Source organism: Ovis canadensis, chromosome 2, assembly GCF_042477335.2.
Source record: "Ovis canadensis isolate MfBH-ARS-UI-01 breed Bighorn chromosome 2, ARS-UI_OviCan_v2, whole genome shotgun sequence".
NCBI lineage: Eukaryota > Metazoa > Chordata > Mammalia > Artiodactyla > Bovidae > Ovis > Ovis canadensis.
In genome coordinates this window covers 122405999-122414765 of record NC_091246.1, presented here as the reverse complement: position 1 = coordinate 122414765, position 8767 = coordinate 122405999, and positions in this window count along the sequence as shown.

The window sequence follows — 8767 nt, the reverse complement described above, 5'->3', positions numbered from 1 at the left end:
GTTGCTGCCACCTCTTAAAGGACTCAGAGAGCTCAGGTCCCAGTGAGCAGGATGGCTTGACTGTGCATCTTCCATGCACAGGGTATTGCTCAAGACTGCATCTCCCATGGAGGGCTTGCAGCTGTCCAGGGTGTGAAGTGCCTCAGCTGAAAAACTCCATCTAGATTCCCAAGGATGGCTCTGTTGGGGAGAGGGGATACTGGATGTGATTGGACGCCAAGCTTGCAGAAGTCTGTCCAGGCTTTATTCTGCTGTTTTGTTTGGCTCTGTGTCTCCGTGTGTCTGTGTGTGAAAGTCCTGCTGGTTACAAACTTGGGCTATTATTTGAAGCTTTGAGGCTGGGGAGGAATTTCCTTTCTCAATCTTGTTGAGAGCCTTGTTGGGAGTATGTGAGCCTGAGACTCAGTGTTGAACTGAAATGAAATCGAGGAGTTTATTCTTGGCAAAAATTCATTTGCCTCTTCCTTGAGAAAGGAGTACGAGAAGGGGTTAAAAACAGAGCTTTGTGGATGCTAAAAATTCTTATAAAACCTGTTTTTAATGATACAAGTGCAAATTAATGAGAAAAAATGCATAATATTTTCTTTCCTAGACTATGAAAAGAAAATAAAAAACTGTAAGAAAGGTCTGTGGGGAAACGAAATTGTGTGTGTAGTGCTGGCCTTTTTCTGGGTAGCTCAGGGACTGTGCCCCGGGGTGCTCTTGCCTCACTCAGCAGAGGCTTGTTGAGGGCTGCTAAGGCCCCCCTCCCAGGGCAGCAGGGCTCTCTGGTTCCCTGGCCCTTCTGCATCTGTGGATGTTGCTGCTGTTTGTGCCGGAGGTGACCATGGACAGACGGTGATGGGCAGCATTCTGGTGTCCTCCATGACCTTACAGAAGGTTACTTTCCCAAGGAGATGTGCAATCTTAATGAGCCTCAGACTTGAAACCTGGACTCAGACAAAAGGCAAGCACCCTACCATGAGGCTTTCTCTCCCTGTGAATTGGGAGCTAGAGACATCCCTGATATTTTCCCTCTGGGCCTGGCAGTGTGTGATGTTCACCCCAATCTTCCCACAGGGTGATTGCCATTTCCCTCTGAGACCCCAAAGCCTTCTCTTGCTGGTGTTTGAAGCCTTCTGTGTCAGCCTCTCTCTATTTTTCTGATCTGGTCTTTGCTATACCTGCTACCTCGATTTCCTGGATACCTGTTGGGTATTGCTTACCTGAAAAGGATAGCTGCAGTGGCTCCCCAGGAAGAGTTCATGCCAGAGAAGCAATTAGAAATGAGATTTATATGTGACAACCTGGATGGGAGGGAAGTTTGAGGGACAATGGATATGTGTATATGTATGACCGAATTCCCTTACTGTCCATCTGAAACCATCACAACATTGTTGATCGGCTATACTCCAATATAAAGTAAAAAAGTTAAAAAAAAAAAAAAGAAAATTACCTGAGGGCCTTTTTTGATAAGCTGTCAGCATTCTAATGAGACAATCAGAAGAGAGGATTGGACCTTGTCAATGAATCTCTCCTTTGCCCTTTACAGCCTAGAATTTGGGAGCCTGAAATACAACATTTAGTTAGTTTAGCTTTTTAAAACAATTAATTTTTTTAAATTGAAGTAAAGATCCATATAGTCAAAGCTATGGTTTTCCCCGTAGTAATGCATAGATGTGAGAGTTGGACCATAAAGAAGACTGAAGGCTGAAGAACTGATGCTTTTGAATTGTGATGCTGGAGAAGACTCTTGAGAGTCTCTTGGACTGCAAGAAGATCAAACCAGTCAGTCCTAAAGGAGATCAACCCTGCATATTCATTGGAAGGACTGGTTCTGAAGCTGAAGCTCCAATGCTTTTGCCACCCGATACAAAGAGCCAACTCTTTGGAAAGGCCCTGGTTCTGGGAAAGATTGAAGGCAAAAGGAGAAGGGGATGACAGAGAATGATATGGTTGGATGGCATCACTGACTTGACGGACATGAGTTTGAGAAAGCTCTGGGAATTGGTGATGGACAGGGAAGCCTGGGGTGCTGTAGTCCATGGGATCGCAAAGAGTCCATCATGACTCAGTGATTGAACAAAAACAATAACAAAATAGTTGATTTACAATATAGCATTAATTTCTGAGGTATAACAAAGTGATTCAGTTGTACATATGTACATATATATATAGTTTTTTTGTTTTATATATATATACATTCTATTTTTGTTTTATTTATTTCTTAATTGAAGAATAATTGCTTTACAGACTTTTATTGTTTCCTATCAAATTTCAATATGAATCAGCCATAGGTATACATATGGCTCTTCCTATGTATACAATCTTTTTTTAAAAAATTATTCTTTTCCATTGTAGTTTAGATTTAATTTTTGTTCTCTCTGTGGCTGACATTGTCGCCTGCAGGCAAGAGGCTTTAGGAAGCTGGGCTGGGTTCACCTACCCAGGAAGTGAGTGTTTCTCTTGGGGTAACAGCAATACCAAAGAAAGGTAATGCCAAGAATGTTCAAACCACTGTACACTTGTGCTCATTTCACATGCTAGCAAGATAATGTTCAAAATCCTTCAAGCGAGGCTTCAGCCTAGGTTTCAGCAGTATGTGAACCCAGGAATTCCAGATATACAAGCTGGATTTAGAAAAGGCAGAGGAAACAAATCAAATTACCAATATTTCTTGGATCATAAAGAAAGCAAGATAATTCCAGAGAAACATTTGCTTCCATTTCATTGACTATGCTAAAGCCTTTGACTGTGTAGATCACAACCAACTGTGGAAAATTCTTTAGGAAACAGGAATACTAGATCACCTTACCTGTCTCCTGAGAAACCTGTATAACGCACAAGAAGCAACAGTTAGAACCGTACATGGGGCAATGGACTGGTTCAAAATTGGGAAAAGAGTATGTCAAGGCTGTGTACTGTCACCCGGTTCATTTAACTTCTACTTAGAGTACAACACATGAAATGCCAGGTTGGATGAATCAAAGCTGAAATCCAGATTGTCAGGAGAAATATCAACAACCTCAGATATGCAGATCAGTTCAGTTCAGTTCAGTTCAGTCGCTCAGTCGTGTCCAACTCTTTGCGACCCCATGAATCACAGCATGCCAGGCCTCCCTGTCCATCACCAACTCCTGGAGTTCACTCAGACTCACGTCCATCAAGTCAGTGATGCCATCCAGCCATCTCATCCTCTGTCATCCCCTTCTCCTCCTTCCCCCAGTCCCTCCCAGCATCAGAGTCTTTTCCAATGAGTCAACTCTTCGCATGAGGTGGCCAAAGTACTGTCAGGGCTTCCTTACCTATTATAACTGAACTGAAATGTTGGCCCACCAGTAGCCATCTCAGAAAGAAAGCAGCTGGTTCTGAGGGCAGGGTGTTCAGGAGCCGGGTAGAGGCTGGCCTGTGGGGGTGGGACCAGCACGGCATGGGGGCAGACATCGGTCCCAGACTGCTACTTTGTTGTGTGCTCTTGGACTCTCAAGAGTCTTCTCCAGCACCACAGTTCAAAAGCATCAATTCTTCGGCACTCAGCCTTCTTCACAGTCCAACTCTCACATCCATACATGACCACTGGAAAAACCATAGCCTTGACTAGACGGACCTTAGTCGGCAAAGTAACGTCTCTGCTTTTGAATATGCTATCTAGATTGGTCATAACTTTTCTTCCAACGAGTAAGTGTCTTTTAATTTCATGGCTGCAATCACCATCTGCAGTGATTTTGGAGCCCCCCCCCCCAAAATAAAGTCTGACACTGTTTCTACTGTTTCTCCATCTATTTCCCATGAAGGGATGGGACCGGATGCCATGATCTTCATTTTCTGAATGGTGAGCTTTAAGCCAACTTTTTCACTCTCATCTTTCACTTTCATCAAGAAGCTTTTTAGTTCCTCTTCACTTTCTGTCATAAGGGTGGTGTCATCTGCATATCTGAGGTTATTGATGTTTCTCCCAGCAATCTTGATTCCAGCTTGTGCTTCTTCCAGCCCAGCGTTTCTCATGATGTACTCTGCATATAAGTTAAATGAGCAGGGTGACAATATATAGCCTGGACATACTCCTTTTCCTATTTGGAACCAGTCTGTTCTTCCATGTCCAGTTCTAACTGTTGCTTCCTGACCTGCATACAGATTTCTCAAGAGGCAGGTCAGGTGGTCTGGTATTCCCATCTCTTTCAGAATTTTCCACAGTTTATTGTGATGCACACAGTCAAAGACTTTGGCATAGTCAATAAAGCAGAAATAGATGTTTTTCTGGAACTCTCTTGCTTTTTCCATGATCCAGTGGATGTTGGCAATTTGATCTCTGGTTCCTCTGCCTTTTCTAAAACCAGCTTGAATATCTGGAAGTTCACGATTCATGTATTGCTGAAGCCTGGCTTGGAGAATTTTGAGCATTACTTTACTAGCGTGTAAGATGAGTGCAATTGTGTGGTAGTTTGAGCATTCTTTGGCATTGCCTTTCTTTGGGATTGGAATGAAAACTGACCTTTTCCAGTCCTGTGGCCACTGCTGAGTTTTCCAAATGTGCTGGCATATTGAGTGCAGCACTTACACAGCATCATCTTTCAGGGTTTGAAATAGCTCAACTGGAATTCCATCACCTCCACTAGCTTTGTTCATAGTGATGCTTTCTAAGGCCCACTTGACTTCACATTCCAGGATGTCTGGCTCCAGGTGAGTGATCGCATCATCATGATTATCTGGGTCGTGAAGATCTTTTTTGTACAGTTCTTCTGTGTATTCTTGCCACCTCTTCTTAATATCTTCTGCTTCTGTTAGGTCCATACCATCTCTGTCCTTTATAGAGCCCATCTTTGCATGAAATATTCCCTTGGGATCTCTAATTTTCTTGAAGAGATCTCTAGTCTTTCCCATTCTGTTGTTTTCCTCTATTTCTTTGCATTGATCGCTGAAGAAGGCTTTCTTATCTCTTCTTGCTATTCTTTGGAACTCTGCATTCGGATGCTTGTATCTTTCCTTTTCTCCTTGGCTTTTCACTTCTCTTCTTTTCACAGCTATTTGTAAGGCCTCCCCAGACAGCCATTTTGCTTTTTTGCATTTCTTTTCCATGGGGATGGTCTTGATCCCTGTCTTCTGTACAATGTCATGAACCTCAGTCCATAGTTCATCAGGCACTCTATCTATCAGATCTAGGCCCTTAAATCTATTTCTCAGTTCCACTGTATAATCAAAAGGGATTTGATTTAGGTCATACCTGAATGGTCTAGTGGTTTTCCCTACTTTCTTCAATTTGAGTCTGAATTTGGCAATAGGGAGTTCATGATCTGAGCCACAGTCAGCTCCTGGTCTCATTTTTGTTGACTGTATAGAGCTTCTCCATCTTTGGCTTCAAAGAATATAATCAATCTGATTTTGGTGTTGACCATCTGGTGATGTCCATGTGTAGAGTCTTCTCTTGTGTTGTTGGAAGAGGGTGTTTGATATGACCATAATACCACTCTAATGGCAGAAATTGAGAGGAACTAAAGATCACAATTGTACAGTAGTTTAAACTTTCTTTGACATTGCCCTTCTTTGGGATTGCTGCTACCCCTAGAGAAACTGGAACTTCCTGGGCAGTCAAACCCAACCCAACTAAAGGGCCTTTTGATGAGGGTGAAAGAGGAGCGTGTAAAGCCAACTTGATATCCAACATGCAAAAAACTAAGACCGTGGCATCCGGTCCCATCACTTCATGGCAGACAGAAGGGGAAAAAGTGGAAACAGTGACAGATTTTATGTTTTTGGGCTCCAAAATTAGTGCAGATGGTGACTGAAACCATGAAATTAAAAGATGCTTGCTCCTTGGAAGGAAAGCTATGACAAGCCTAGGCAGTGTATTGGAAAGCAGAGATGTCATTTTGCTGACAAAGGTCCATCTAGTTAAATCTATGATTTTTCCAGTAGTCATGTATAGATGTGAGAGTTGGACTATAAAGAAAGGTGAGCACTGAAGAACTGAGGCTTTCGAATTGTGGTGTTGGAGAAGACTCTTGAGAGAGCCTTGGACAATAAGGACATCAAACCATTCAATCCTGAAGGAAATCAACCCTGGAAATCAACTCAACTGATGCTGAAGCTGAAGCTCCAGTATTTTGGCCACTTAATGCAAAGAGCTAACTCACTGGAAAAGAACCTGCTGCTGGGAAAGATTGAAGGCAGGAGGAGAAGAGGGCAACAGAGGATGAGATGATTGAATGGCATCATCAACTCAATACACATGAATTTCAGCAAGCACTGGGAGATACTGAAGGACAGGGAAGCCTGGTGGGCTGCAGTCCATGGGGTCACAAAGAGTTGGAGACAACTTAGTGACTGAACAATGAGTTGTCACAGCACCAGTGCAGCCTTCTGATCCCCCTGGGAGTCTTCCACCCCAGGACCTCAGGAGGTGGGCCTCTGGGCAGAGCTCCTTGTAGGAGCTACAACTTGGTTCATATAAGCTTTTGGAGAGCTTGGCAAAGAAATAAGAATTCAGGACTTTGGTTCAAAGTTTAAGTGGATTAGAGGAACACCTTTGTTACAAAAAGAATTTTGAAAGCCGAGAACCCTTTTATGCTGCCAGTGACTTCATTAAAGGTTTTGGTTGGAAAGTGCATATTTTTATCTTTTGAATATTCTTAAATGGGTCCCCACAAAGGATGAAGTTGGTAAGAGTTCTTGTAGAGGGGAAAGTGCTGGAGGCATTTTGCAGGCCCTAGGAGTGGGTGGGTCCTGACTCTATCCCTCCTTTCCTGCTCTTTTTCACAAGGCCAAGGCCACTGGATAGGCTTTGGGAGGCTCAGGATCCATTCCCAGTTCTGCCTTCTCCAGCCCTGGGATAAGCTGGTGGGCTGTGCTCTCAGCCCTCCGTATTCTCATCTTTAAAACCATGGGATTAAAATACCAGACAGAGGGGGCGCCTCAGTGCCTGACAAATGCTGTTGGACATAAGGAATGCAGGAGCACATTCCAGGAAGTTCTCACTGCCTGCCCATGAACACCTCCAGCATGCTTGGTGCAGGGGTGGTGGGGTGGGGGGGTGGTGGTGGTGCTCTAAGCCAGGGGTTTGTTGCTGCTTCCCAGGAAGGGAGGAGGGGCCCCTAGGCCACATGGTAATGAAGTGTGTCTGCCGGGAACTGGGCTCAGATATCTTCTCCCACCAGGCTCCCCCTGGGGTGGCTCTGGGCCTCAGGGTCAGTCTGATCACCACCCCCCGGCCATGGGGGAACATTTTATATTTTGATTTCTTTCATCAGCATTTTATAGTTTTCATCTGCCAGTCAATTACAATTTAAATATATATATATATTTATTTATTTACTTGGCTGCATCGGGTCCCAGTTGCAGCACATGGGATCTTTCATTGTGGACACAGGCTATTCGTTGCGTTGCCTGAGCTCTAGAGTGCAGGCTTCAGTAGTTGTGGCATGCGGGCTTAGTAACCCAGCCGCGAGTGGGATGCTAGACCCTTATCAGGGGTTGAACCCATGTCCCTTGCATTGAAAGGAGGACTCCCAATCATTGGACCACCAAGGAAGTCCCCAGGTACATGTTTTATACTTTGGCATGTATTTCATTTTTTGCATAGTTGTAAACAGTATTGTATTTTTAGTTTTGACTTCCATGTGTTCATTATTAGCATCTAGAAATGTAGTTGGTTTTTGTAGGTTGAGCTTCTATCCTGCAACCTTGCAGAAATCACTTATGAGTTCTACTAGGAGAAGGCACTGATGACCCACTCCAGTGCTCTTGCCTGGAAACTCCCATGAACGGAGGAGCCTGGTGGGCTGCAGTCCATGGGGTCGTGAAGAGTCGGACATGACTGAGTGACTTCACTTTCACTTTTCACTTTCCTGCATTGGAGAAGGAAATGGCAACCCACTCCAGTGTTCTTGCCTGAGAATCCCAGGGACGGGGGAGCCTGGTGGGCTGCCGTTTATGGGGTCGCACAGAGTCGGACACGACTGAGGCGACTTCGCAGCAGCAGCAGTGGTTCTATATATTCCCTGGGATTTTCTGCCGAGACTGTTATGCCACCTGAAAGTAGCTTACTTCTTTGAGGAACAGACAACCCCAATATTATACCAACTATTCAAATGGATGGAAGAAATGGTCCTCAGCTCATTTTATGAGGCTAGTGCAACCTTGATATAAAAACCAAACAAAGATAATACGAATAGGAAAAAATTATAGGGCAGTTAAGAACATAGATATCAATATCATAAACAGAATATTAGGATCCAAATCCAGTACTGAATAAAACAGCAGCATATCATGACCAATTTGCCCCCAGAAAAGTAAGTTTGATTTAATATTAGAAAGTATATCAGTATAATTCACATTAAAAGATTGAAAAGGGAGGCGAAATTATAATTTCACTATGGATGGATTTTTAAAAAATCAATGAAAAACACTTCTTTATATACTAGAAATAGGAGGTAACTTTCTTAGCTTGATGAAGTCTATCTTTATAAATCGAGGGCAAACATCATACTGATTGCTGCTGCTAAGTCACTTCAGTCGTGTCCGACTCTGTGCAGCCCCATAGACAGCAGCCCACCAGGCTCCCCCGTCCCTGGGATTCTCCAGGCAAGAACACTGGAGTGGGTTGTCATTTCCTTCTCCAGTGCATGAAAGCAAAAAGTGAAAGTGAAGTCGCTCAGTCGTGTCCGACCCTTAGTGACCCCATGGACTGCAGCCCACCAGGCTCCCCATCCATGGGACTTTCCAGGCAAGAGCACTGGAGTGGGGTGCCATTCCCTTCTCCAGTCATACTGATTAGCATACTTTATTTAAAGTC